This window comes from Hylobates moloch, unplaced genomic scaffold (assembly GCF_009828535.3).
Source record: "Hylobates moloch isolate HMO894 unplaced genomic scaffold, HMol_V3 SCAFFOLD_11, whole genome shotgun sequence".
Taxonomy (NCBI): Eukaryota; Metazoa; Chordata; class Mammalia; order Primates; family Hylobatidae; genus Hylobates; species Hylobates moloch.
The window spans coordinates 87205797-87218381 of record NW_026652286.1 but is presented as its reverse complement, the minus strand read 5'-3'; the positions used below and the strand labels follow the sequence as shown (position 1 = coordinate 87218381).

General features: G+C 35.5%; 1 protein-coding gene across 1 annotated transcript in view; it reads right to left on the bottom strand.

Annotated features, from left to right (window-relative positions):
- Positions 1 to 539: 539 nt before the first annotated feature.
- Positions 540 to 12585, bottom strand: part of REXO2 (RNA exonuclease 2) — a 29571-nt gene continuing 17525 nt past the window's right edge. The window contains exons 8-9 of the transcript XR_004250310.2: positions 2591 to 2683; positions 540 to 975 (exon numbers count right to left, since the gene is read on the bottom strand). The gene's annotated coding sequence lies outside the window, so the exon portion shown is untranslated. The remainder of the gene's footprint in view (positions 976 to 2590; positions 2684 to 12585) is intronic.

Here is a 12585-nt window from a genome sequence, read left to right as displayed (position 1 = left end):
GACAGTGCGAGACTCCGTCTCAAAAAAAAAAAGAAAAGTATGAAATTTTATACTTCTAATTTGTGCAGTTTATTGTATGTTGATTATACTTCAATAAAGCTATTCTTAAAAAGCTAGCACGTGGCCAGGCGCGGTGGCTCAAGCCTGTAATTCTAGCACTTTGGGAAGCCGAGGCAGGCAGATCGCAAGGTCAAGAGATCAAGACCATCCTGGCTAACACGGTGAAACCCTGTCTCTACTAAAAATACACAAAAAATTAGCCGGGCGTGGTGGCAGGCGCCTGTAGTCCTAGCTACTCGGGAGACTGAGGCAGGAGAATGACACGAACCCAGGAGGCGGAGCTTGCAGTGAGTCGAGATCGCACCACAGTACTCCAGCCTGGGCGATGGAGCAAGACTCCACCTCAAAAAAAAAAAAAAAAAAAAAAAAAAAAAAAGCTAGCACTGTATTTAAATTACTCCTTACATTCTAACAGATTTTGTTTTATATATTTCAGGGTTATACTATTTAGTGTCCAAAGTTTTATAACTATTTTCATTGTGAATTATGCCTTTTTGTTAAAAAATTACCGTCTGTAAATCATTTCACCTTAAATTTTATTTAGGCTAGTAGTAATGTAATTGCTCTTCTCTAGAATGTTTGCATTTTTCAAACATGCATATTTCCCTTTGGCCTGGAGTCTCCATCAGATATGACACTGGGCAAGTTATTTATCTGCCTCCATTTCCTTACCTGAAAAATGAGCAGCTTTCACAGGGTTGCTATGAAGATTAAATGAGTTAATATTTATTAAATATTTGAAACAGGGTTTGTAATCTTGACACTGTATTTGGGGACTGATAATCTGTTGTGGGGACTATCCTGTGCATTTTAGAATGTTCAGTAGAATCCTTGGTCTCTAACGTACTAGATGCCAGTAGCAGTCTCCTCCCAGTTGTGCCAACAAAAATATCTCCAGACATTTCCAAATGTCCCCTGGGGAGCAAAACCACCTCCAGTTAAGAACCAATAATTTAAAACAATCCCTGGGAGGTAATAAAGGCTACATCAGCATTTGTTAAATAAGTGTTCTATGGCAATTATTATGTGACCCTTTCTCCTTTCTGGGCCACTAGCCACTGCACCATGCAAAAGCCCAGTGGTATGTCAGAAGCCCCATTGCCACAGACTACTACTTAATGTGGCCACACTTACCCTGGGGTCTCCCAGCCCACTGCTTCAGATGCTGCTGATTCACAGCAGAGAGAGCTCACTTTCTGTCCCAAGCCCACCCCACCTCTAGCTCTCATCCCTCTAAATCAAACGTGTCCAACCTGTGGCCCAGAACGGCGTTAAATGTAGCCCAACACAAATTCATAAACTTTCTTAAAATATAATGAGATTTTTTTGCAATTTTTTTTTTTAGCTCATCAGCTAACATCAGTATTAGCGTATTTTATGTGTGGCCCAAGACAATTCTTCCAATGTGGCCCAGGAAAGCCAAAAGATTGGACACCCTTGCTCTAAATGAAGGGTTATCATTAGGTTCTCCCATAATTTCTTCTATTTATTTCTTAGGGATCTGTTTTTTTGTTTCGTTTTGTTTTGTTTTGTTTTTCGAGATAGGGTGTCTCTCTCTCACCCAGGCTGGAATGCAGCAACACGATCTCGGCTCACTGCAACCTCTGCCTCCCAAGTTCAAGTGATCCTCCGACCTCAGCCTCCCAAGTAGTTGGGACTACAGGTGCGCACAACCACACCCGGCAAAATTTTTTTATTTTTTGTAGAGATGGGGTTTCACCATGTTTCCCAGGCTGGCCTCCACCTCCTGGACTCAAGCCATCTGCCTGCTTCTGCCTCCCAAAGGGCTGGGATTACAGGCATGAGCCACTGCACCCGCCGATAGTTTTGAAAAAGCAACATTGCAGGCCAGTTCTAATGTCCCCTTTCAGCATAACGCCTCCTGTGTGACAGTAAGTAGATGGTCCCTAGTACTGAGGCATACAGATAGCCTTCTTCCCTATTTCCAGGGCTCATTTAGGGCTGGTCCTATCTGGGGATCATCTTAAGTAGTTTGGGGAATGTGGGGAAGTCTGTGGAGGCTTACATAATTCCTAAGCCTCTATCCTTGATATTTTTAGGACTAGAGCTCCTTAAAAACTGAACTTTTCTTCCCAAAAAGAAAAGATTTAGCTTTTCTCAGTCAAAAATTTGGAACAAACTGGATTTTACTAGAAAAACAATGTACTTAGGAACTCTTGGTAAGAACTAAAACATGTTTTTAAAAATCCTGCAAATTTTCTTACCACCACAGTATAAAAATACTAACAGCTTATAGATTTATTAATAAGTTAAATCTCTGAATCTTTGACCTTTGACAAACGTCAGTGTTATGCTTTCACTACAGATAGATGTTTACCTTTGGATTGCCTGATAAAGTATGCACAGTATATTGAAATCACTTGAGATAAAATTTTGCAAGGAGTCAGAAGGTTATAAATGCTTGACATACTTAAATTTAGGATCACTATTGTATCATAAAGGAGATTATATTTCACAGCTATCTGTTGTCTGGAAGCTGTCTAAATGGATGTGTTATTTGTTGACTTACGGAACTGGCAAGGATCAGAGCTCACATGCTTCGGCCTTCAACTCAATTCTGCAATCGGGGCCACATCATCACGGCCAAATGACCATCTTCCCCCTGCAATAAAAGAAGACTAAACTGCTCTACATGAAAGAAGAAGAAAAGGCTGGGAATATTTGCTCCTGAAGAAGAGGAAGAAAAGACGATAGGTAAAAAAGAATAAGTTGAAATTTTAAAGCCAGTTCCAAACTGGGGAGAAGAAAATTGCAACAAGGAATGATACCATCCTAAATATATAAACTGGTTTTACAAATTAATTTTTGAAAAAAATAAACCAAAAACACTACTCTCACAATAGAAAATTAGTAAAGTATATAAATATTCACATAGAATGAAAATTGGACTATATATATATATATATTCAAGAAATTAAAGTTTACTAACAAGTAAAGGAATAAATGTAACAGAAAAAAAATCCAATTGCCAGAAATTATTTTTAAATATTATCCAATGCTGCTCACCAGGGACAAGGAAACGGACACTCTCTTACACTGCTGGTGGTGGTATAAATCAATACTAAACAATACACATAAACACAAAATCATAGTCTTTTATATAGTATCATCATGGTTACGATACTAAGAAGGCTTGGGTTTTCAAAAATAGAGATACTAAAATCAAGACTAATAGAGAAAGGAAGAGTAGAGAGTTACAGAATTACAATACTGAAATTATTTTCACTGCAGGAATTTCAACAAAGGTATTTTTTATTCATCTAAGTACATTTTCTTTTCTCAAGCTACAAATAAATTTATTCAATAACTGTCAGAAAAATTACCTTCATACAGACCACATCTTCTGAGTCTAATGCAGCACTATTATAAGACAAAGAGAGAGATTGATTGAACAATCCTATATGCCTGAAAACTAAAATAGTCTACTAAATAATACTTGTTTTAAAGCAGGAGGGAAATTTGTTAAAGACTTCAAGCTAAATAAAAGCAGTACCTGAAAAATGTATGGGCTGCAGCTATAACTAGATATAGAGTGAAACATTTTGATATTAATAACAAAACAATAATAAATATTTATTGAGTATTTTCTATGCGCCATGCCGTTAAGTTCTTCATACATTATCACATTGAAACTTTTAAATTTATTTTTCATTTATTTTTTAGAGACAGGGTCTTGCTATATTGCCCAGGCTGACCTTGAATTCCAGCATTCAAATGATCCTCCTGCCTCAGCTTCCCAAGTAGCTGGGACTACGTAATTGTATTTTTATTGTAAAATAAATAACTATGGAAATAAAGCACATGTGTATTTTAAAGGATAAAGATAATAAAGCAAACACATGGGTAAACACATTTTTAGTGTGAAGGAAATATTGCCAAAACCTTAGAAACTTCCTGCGTAGCCCTCTTCCAATCACATACCCTTCCTCCCTCATGAAGGTAAGCCACTATCCTGATTTTGATGCCCCTCCTTCATAATCATTCCACTATGTACACCCTAAAAATACATTGCTTAGCTTTGTCAGGTCTTTAATTTTATTTAAATGAAATCATATGGAATTATTCTTTTGTAGCCTGCTTATTTTGCACAGTTGTCTGTAAAAGTCATCCATGTTGCTGCATGTAGCTGCAGATCTTTTTATTGCCGTATCATATAAACACAATTAATTATGAATTCTACTGATGATAAATACTGGAGTTATTTTCATTTTAGGGCTGTTATGAATATCCTCACACTTGTCTTCTTGTGCATATGTGTAAGATTTTCTCTACTTTAAATATCTAGAAGTAGAACCACTGGATCTTAGGATGAACACACATTTAAATTTACTAAGTAATGTCACATGAGTCTCCAAAGTAGTTGAACCAATTTACATTCTCACCAGTAAGTGCTTAAGACTCACATTCTTAACCCCAGATATGATCACACTTTATATTTGCCAGTGTGGTGGGAATATAAATTTCTTATTGTAGTTTAATATGAATTTCCTGATTAATAATGAGGTGAACATTTTTTCCTGTTTATTGGACATTCAAGTTTCTCTTTTATGAAGTACTTGTTCTCATGCTTTCTTCATTTGTCTATTGGATTTCTTTTTTCTTTTTTTTGTAGGAAATATTTTTGTATATTAGGTATGAGTTTTTGTCAGTTATATAATTTGCAATTATCTTCACCTAGTTTGTGACTTGTGCCTTTATGGTAGATTTAGAGAAAAGAAATTCTTCATATTAATGCAATTGAATTTATTAGTCATTTCCATTATGCTATGTGCTCATGTGTACATGTGTGTATAGCTTTTTAAACTCATTCCTATGTATTTCATATTTTTCTATGCTATTGTAAATGGTATATTTTTAAATTTTCATTTTTAACTGATATCTGCTGGTATATTAAAATGCAACTGATTTTTGTATACAGACTACATACAATTGAATTACAATGGGGTTATGTCCTGATAAACCCAAAGTAATGTGAAAATATCATGAGTCAAAAATGCATTTAATACCACAATAAACCCATTATAATGTCAAAAAACTAAGTCAAACCATTGTAGGTTGAGGATGGTCAGTAGTGGTTTTCATATCCAACTAACTTTCCAAATTCTTATCTCTAAAAAATATTTTCAGTCTGGGAAACACGCCGAGACCCCATCTCTACAAAAAAATTGAAAAATGTGTCAAGCATAGTGGTGTGCCTGTGGTCCCAGGTACTCTGGAGGCTGAGGCAGGAGGATCACTTGAGCCCAAGAGATGGAGGCTGTAGTGAGGCCATGTTTGTGCCACTCCACTCCAGCCTGGGCAACGGAGCAAGATGCTGTCTGAGAAAAAAAAAAAGTAAATATGTATACGGTTCTTTTGGATGTTCCATGTAGATAATCAAATCATCTATGGAGGAGTTTTGTTATTTGCCCCCAGTCCTAATATCTTTAATTTCTTTATTGACTATGTGGGCTAGCTCCAGTATGATGACCAACAGAATTGGTAGTAGCCATCCTTGACAAGTTCCTCAGTCTTGGGAATGCTATGAACTTGCACCATTAAGAGTGATGTTTGATGTCTGCAGTATTGTTGTCTGTAGATACCCCTTGCCAGGTTTAAGTAAATTGCCTTGTATTCCTAATTTGTTTGCTTTTTCCTTTAGTCACAAATGGATGGTGACGTCTAACAAATGATTTCCTGCATCTATTAAGATGATCATATGATTTTTCTCCCTTAGAATGTTAATATGTTAATTTGATGTTTTAATATTTATTGAGTTCAAAATCCTTTTTTTTTTTTTTTTTGAGATGGAGTCTCACTCTGTCTCCCAGGCTGGAATGCAGTGGCCCAATCACAGCTCACTGCAACCTCCACCTCCTGGGTTCAAGCAGTTCTCCTACCTCAGCCTCACGAGTAGCTGGGATTACAGGCACGCACCACCACACCCAGATAATTTTTGTATTTTTAGTAGAGATGGGGTTTCGCCATGTTGGCCAGGCTGGTCTCAAACTCCTGAACTCAGGTGATCCGCCTGCCTCGGCCTCTCAAAGTGCTGAGATTACAGGCACGAGCCACTATGCCCGGCCTCAAAATCCTTGCTTTGTAACACTCCGATCATTGGTTCATATAAGCCATCTTTTTTTTTTTAATAATAAACACTGTGAACCCAATATAGGAACTAGAAAACTGACATTTTTATACAGCTATGTGATCTTCCCTCCATCCCATCCCCCACCTCCCACACTCAAAATATTTCCTGAATCTTGCAATCACTCATATCTATGTCTCTCTATAAATAATAGATATGCACACAGATATATATTCCTGAAGAGTATGTGGCTTAGTTTAAGTTTCTCTTTGAATATTAAGCATATTTGACCTTTTGGAACTTAATTATTTCATGAATATTAAGCATATTTGACCTTTTGGAACTTAATTATTTCATTCAATTTTATGTAGTAGAATTTTTGAATATAGATATTGTTCAATCATTTTGTAGCCATATAATATTCACTTGAGAATGTGCTTTATCCATTCCCCTGTCCATGGGCATCTGAATCATTTCCAGGTTTCTGCTTTATCAAATAATGCTGCTATAAACTTTTTGTACATTTCTCCTAGCATATATTTTCAAGTTTCTCCTGAACCTAGAGGTGGACGTGTTTGGCAGATGAGCATACAAATGGTTAACTATTAAGATCATGCTAAACTGTCACATAAAATGGCGGCATCAATGTACATTCCCACCAACAAACTGTGTGATACGACTGATTCACATCCTCTCCAACTCTTGGTACTGTCAAACCTTTGATTTTTGACATTGGAATAGGTATGAAATGGTTGTCATTCTGTAGCCTGATGTTATGTGTTGTTCACATTATTTTTTTTTTTTTTTTTGAGACAGAGTCTCGTTCTGTCGCCCAGGCTGGAGTGCAGTGGCGGAATCTCGGCTCCCAGGTTCACGCCATTCTCCTGCCTCAGCCTCTCCGAGTAGCTGGGACTACAGGCGCCCGCCACCACGCCTGGCTAATTTTTTTGTATTTTTAGTAGAGACGGGGTTTCACCGTGGTCTCGATCTCCTGACCTCTTGATTCGCCCGCCTCGGCCTCCCAAAGTGCTGGGATTACAAGCGTGAGCCACCGCGCCCGGTCGTTCACATTATTTTCTTATCTTTTCCCTGTTTGCAGCACTTGAATGTTTTTCATTCCTGATACTGGCTATACGTCTTCTTTTTCCTTGAGCCATCTTGCCAAAAGTTTCAGTTTTATTATTCCTTTTAGCTTACTTGCTATTCTCTACTGAACATGCTCTACTGAATATTCATTTTCTATTTCATTAATTTTTGCTCATGACTTTAACATTCTCTTCACTTTTATTCCTTCCTAATATAGGATTTATAGCTATAATTTTCCCTCAAAGTCCTGTTTAGCTGCACCCTAAAAGTTTTTATCTGTAGCGTTCCCATGATCCTTCAATTTAAAATATTTTCTAATTTCTATTTAAATTGATTTATGACCTGAATTTTATTTGAAACCATATAAAATTTTTCAAGTTACTCTTTAATTGTTGAGTCATAGCTTAATTGCATTGTTCTCATAACATTGAATGATTCCAATTTTCTAATATTTGTTGTAATTCTTTATCATGTGCCTGAAAAGAAGGTTTAACTTCAACTTGGTGGAGACAGTGCTCTATGTGTAAGCTCATTAGGACAAGTTTGTTAGAGGGAAATTATTGGTTCTCAATACATGTATTAGAAAATAGGAAAAGCTGAAAAATAACTAAGCACAACTGAAGACATAAGCAAGAGACAGAGTACACCCAAAGAAACAAAAAGAAAGAAAATAAGAAAAGATAGAACCCAAGAAAAAAATAATGGAATGGTATAGAACAAAAAAGGTTAATACTATCAGAAGCTTCTTCTAGAAAAAGACTATTGCTGATAACCTCAGGAAATAACAGTTTAACAAAATAAAAATAGAATGCAAACAAACAAAATATACTTAAGGGAACAAATTATAGCTATAATAAAGACTTTAAAAGTAGTTTTATTATAAAACGCCTATAGCCAAATATTTTTGAAAACCTACAATAAATAGAATGAAAAACTATATTACCAATAAAATTAGCATAACATAAAATAGGAAACTTGAATAGACAACCATGAAAAATTGAAATAGTGTTACCCAATGATCTTACAGGGAGTCCCACTGAACTGAAACAGAGCATTTCTATGTTATATAAATTTAGCCAAAATTAGAAAAATTGTGGAAACTGCCCAATTCATTTTTCAGTTTGGTACAATCTTTAAAACTATCTGATGAGGACAGCAAAGAAAATTATAGGCCAATTTCACTAACAAACATAGAAGGAAATCCACTCAATAAAATATGAGCTAACAGAATCCAATCAGGTATTTGAGAAAAATAACACTAATAATACTTATTAGGTTTTATTCTAGAAATGCAAAGATAATTTAATATCAGAAAACCTATTAACATATTTCACCACAGGAATGTATTAAAGAAGAAAATACATGATTATCTCAGTAGACATAAGAAAGGCATTTGATAAAGTTCACATGCAATTAAGATTTTTAAAAACTTTTTAACCTTGAAGGCTAGAAAGAAAAGAACTTTCTTAACTTTTTGAAGGCTATCTATCAATGCCCTATAGCAAACATCATAATTAAGGGAGAAACTTTTGATGTACTTCTTTTTAAGTCCAATAAGATAAAAACGCCACCACCATAGCTACTGCTCAATATACTATATGACATTCTGGCTAATATAAGACAAGAAGAAGAAACAAGTTAAAACAATTGGAAGAGAAGAGAGGGTGTTCATTATTTGAAGCTGACCTGATAATCCACATAGAAAACCCAAGATAATTACCATCCAACTAAAAGGCATTATTAAAAAATTAAGGCATAGTACAAAAATCACAATAAGAAAAACAGTAGCATATGATCAAAGACTAATGGAATAGAATTTAAAAGCTGAGAAAGAGACCCATATGAAAACCTGGTGTATGATACAGGTCATATCACAAGCCAGTGGAGAAAGGATAAATATTTTGGAAATGGGGATAGGAAAATTGGTATACTCCCTGGAAAATATTAAGTTGGATCCTTACCTCACATAATCTCCAAATGTGGACTTCAGATGTATTAAAACCAAAACGTGAAAAGCAAAAGTAAAATAAAAAGCAAATAAAAGTTTATATAAATTATCTTCATGATCTTGATGTAGAGAACTACAAATATTAACAATGATCTTCTCTGTACAGAATTGTTTTCTAAGGTATACACCTGTTATTTTATAATCAGAAAAAAATGACCTACAAAAAAATACATGCACTTGTAATATTATTCTTCACTATGGAGCAAGGATATTTCATCCAGCATCAACTTGACCCACACAAAATACTCCCAAAGATCTTGATCCTCTTCTAAATTTACTGAGCGGGCTTCTGGTTACTAATTCAATTTGCCAGTGCCCTCACACTGGAAAAAGGAATGCTCCCTACAACATACATTAATACGGTATTTTGGTCATTAGAAAATAAGATCTCAATGTAAATTGATCAGCATTCTGAATTAACACATCAGTCCCTGTGTGTTTGGTTGGAATAAGTTCCTCCTCAAGGGATTAGACCACTGTTGATATACTGAAATCAAACTTCTGGGCCTGTAGCACGAAGCCTAAAATTTAGGCACCAACTGAGATGCTGCTCTAGAGTCTCTGAGTTGACCAGTTGGCCCATCACCCTCAATGATATCTATACCTGATTCATCATTACTCTTTATCTGCAATAAGTACTGGCCAGAATTAAGACTGTAAAAATCTTTCACTCATCTATTTACTCATTCACTAAGCAAACATTTACTAGGGCCCTATTAGAGCCTAGCGTGTCCCTTTCTTAGCTCACCATGCTTCATCCAAGTTGATTTTCTGATAGTTCCAAGAATACACTAAGTTATTCGCTACCACAAGGCCATTGTTCTCTGTGCCTCCTACAGCCTTCTTCCCATGTTCCTGGACTACACTGTCACCTAATCAAGGCACCTGTGCTAACCATCCATTTTAAAGTAGCCTTTCTCCTCCTCAGCACCCACCATCATTTGTCTTTACCACAACATCTTTCTGTTTCATATCACAATTCTTTATTTACTTATGTATTGTCTAGCTTGCTCATTAGAACATAAACTCTATGAGGGTAGGGATATGTCTAAGTCCTTGCTAGATCCCTAATTTTTACAATACTCAACACAAACTAGAATCCTCAATAAATATGAATTAAGTAAAACAATGAATTCTTAATCAAAAATTTTCTATCAAATAATATCTAATTTAATTCTGCAGAAATTTGGGTGTGTGCTATCCTATTTAAGTAGTTTAAGCTATATATTTTCAAAGAAGAAATTTCCAAAGCATGGACCATTCTCCCATATAACTTTAGAACTTTTTAAAAATCAATTGTCTACAACATCCCATTTCCAAGAGTCTTTCAGTAACTCAATGTATAAAAGCGTATGTCATGCTTTTCTCAAAAAACTGGTATTAACCACAGGAAACACATATCTATATTATTCAAACCTAAACTAGATTTAGGATTTAATTCAAATAAAATTATTTATAAAATTTTCAGATAATATCTGAAACTCTAAAATAATTTTAAAACTCATACCTGTTCCTTCTCCCCATCCATCCTCAGAAAAGCAATGTTTGAACATCAGACTTCATGGCTAAAGGTCACAATTAACCACTTCAGAACATCAAAAGTGGAAAACCAAAGGTCAAATAACCAAAGAATCTGCAGCATTCCTAGAAAGACTGTATAAAGTCAGCAGTAGTGTGAGACACATGAACAAGGTATCTTCATTAATGCTCTGATCATTAACAGACCGTAAAATTTTATTAAACTAGATTCTACAAGGCTTTTTTCGAGATTTCTGAAGTGCTTTCATTTAATAACTTGCAAAACAAGAATAATTTTAGTAGTACAGCATGTCATTTCTCTCTCTCTTCCGATGCTGTAGGAGAGGGTTTCAGACGAAAGTCCCAAGCATAAATACACCAGAGTCCCAGACTCCAACAGAGGGACTGATATATGCCCCAGATGAAGTCTGAGTGTTTTTAAATCAATTTAAAGAACATTATTGGATTTTTATGTAGAAAATACAGACATAACTGAATTTTTCACAACACTAAATGTATTCAATTTAAAGTGCCTGTCCTTTATTATGAAATTCTGTCCTTTGTGTGTTTTAAAATGTCTTTTCTTTTATGAAATGATGGGGATAGCAGGTGGTATTTTTAACATCCTTATTTGGCAAAATAAAAGTTGGCAACTTCTAGAGAGTACCCAAATAATGTTTAAAAAAAATGTACTATTCACAAAACCCAAAGCTGTGTTAAACAAATATTGATGGCCTAAAGAAGGAACAAGGTTTTCTAGGAAGAGTTGGCCCTGAGGCATGTAATGCCAGTCCCACATTTCTGGAAGCTCATATTTCAACAAAAATAGCTGAACGGTGGCAACCTTTGCTCCTATTCCACTTTAGCGAAGCTAAGATTTTTCTTCATAGTGTCCTTAAGATCTATGCTATCCTTCAATTCTGAAATTGTCTGCTAGCTGTTACTTATAAACAAAATGATTGGGCTATCATTTTCACAAAAAAATTTGATGACAGAATAAGGTAGAATGATCTAACAAGGTATCTTAGAGCCCATAGGAGGGTAAAGATAAGAAAATGCATAAGAAAAACAAATGATTTGGGGAAAGATAGTATAACCAAGATGAGTGAAAGTATAAAACTGCATGCAGTCTCTAATTTAACAATTCTATTGCTCAGCATGAATTGTAAGCTGTTTAAGTGGAATTCAAAATGGAAGTTTTTCCACAGAAACAAAACAGGGCTAGGTTCCAAGGCAACCTACATAGGCCTATTAATTTAGATTATCCAAGGAGTACACCTAACTCAGAATTCAGCAGCATCTCTTTCCCCATTTCATGACTAAATGTGGAGGTAAGAAGGCAACATGCTCCTAAAACGTATTAATTTGTTAAATTTCCTTTATCTGTAAACCAAAACTGCAATTCCTTATACAACTTTGATGATGACATAAAAGAAAGCACCTCCCTAAATTGTCCACTTCCTGTTACTCCACGTTGAGAAACAAAAGGAATTTACTCTTCCTAAGGGCACAAGCAAGGGTCCCAGAGTTCAGTTCCTCCAAGCTGGTCCCATTACATATTGGTCCTAAAACAGAATCATTCTGAAAATGGATCATGGAAAATTATGCATCTTTGTGGGCACATGTATGGGTGTGTATGTGATAAAATACACATCACATAAATTTACCTTTTTGTCATTTTTAAGGGTACAGTGCAGTCGCATTAAGTATAGTTACACTGTCATATAACCAAAATCATGTTTCTTATCCTGGATCCCCAAGGATTCTGCAGGCTGCTCACAGTACGCTTTCATTTGTACAATAACACATTTTGTTCCACACTCTT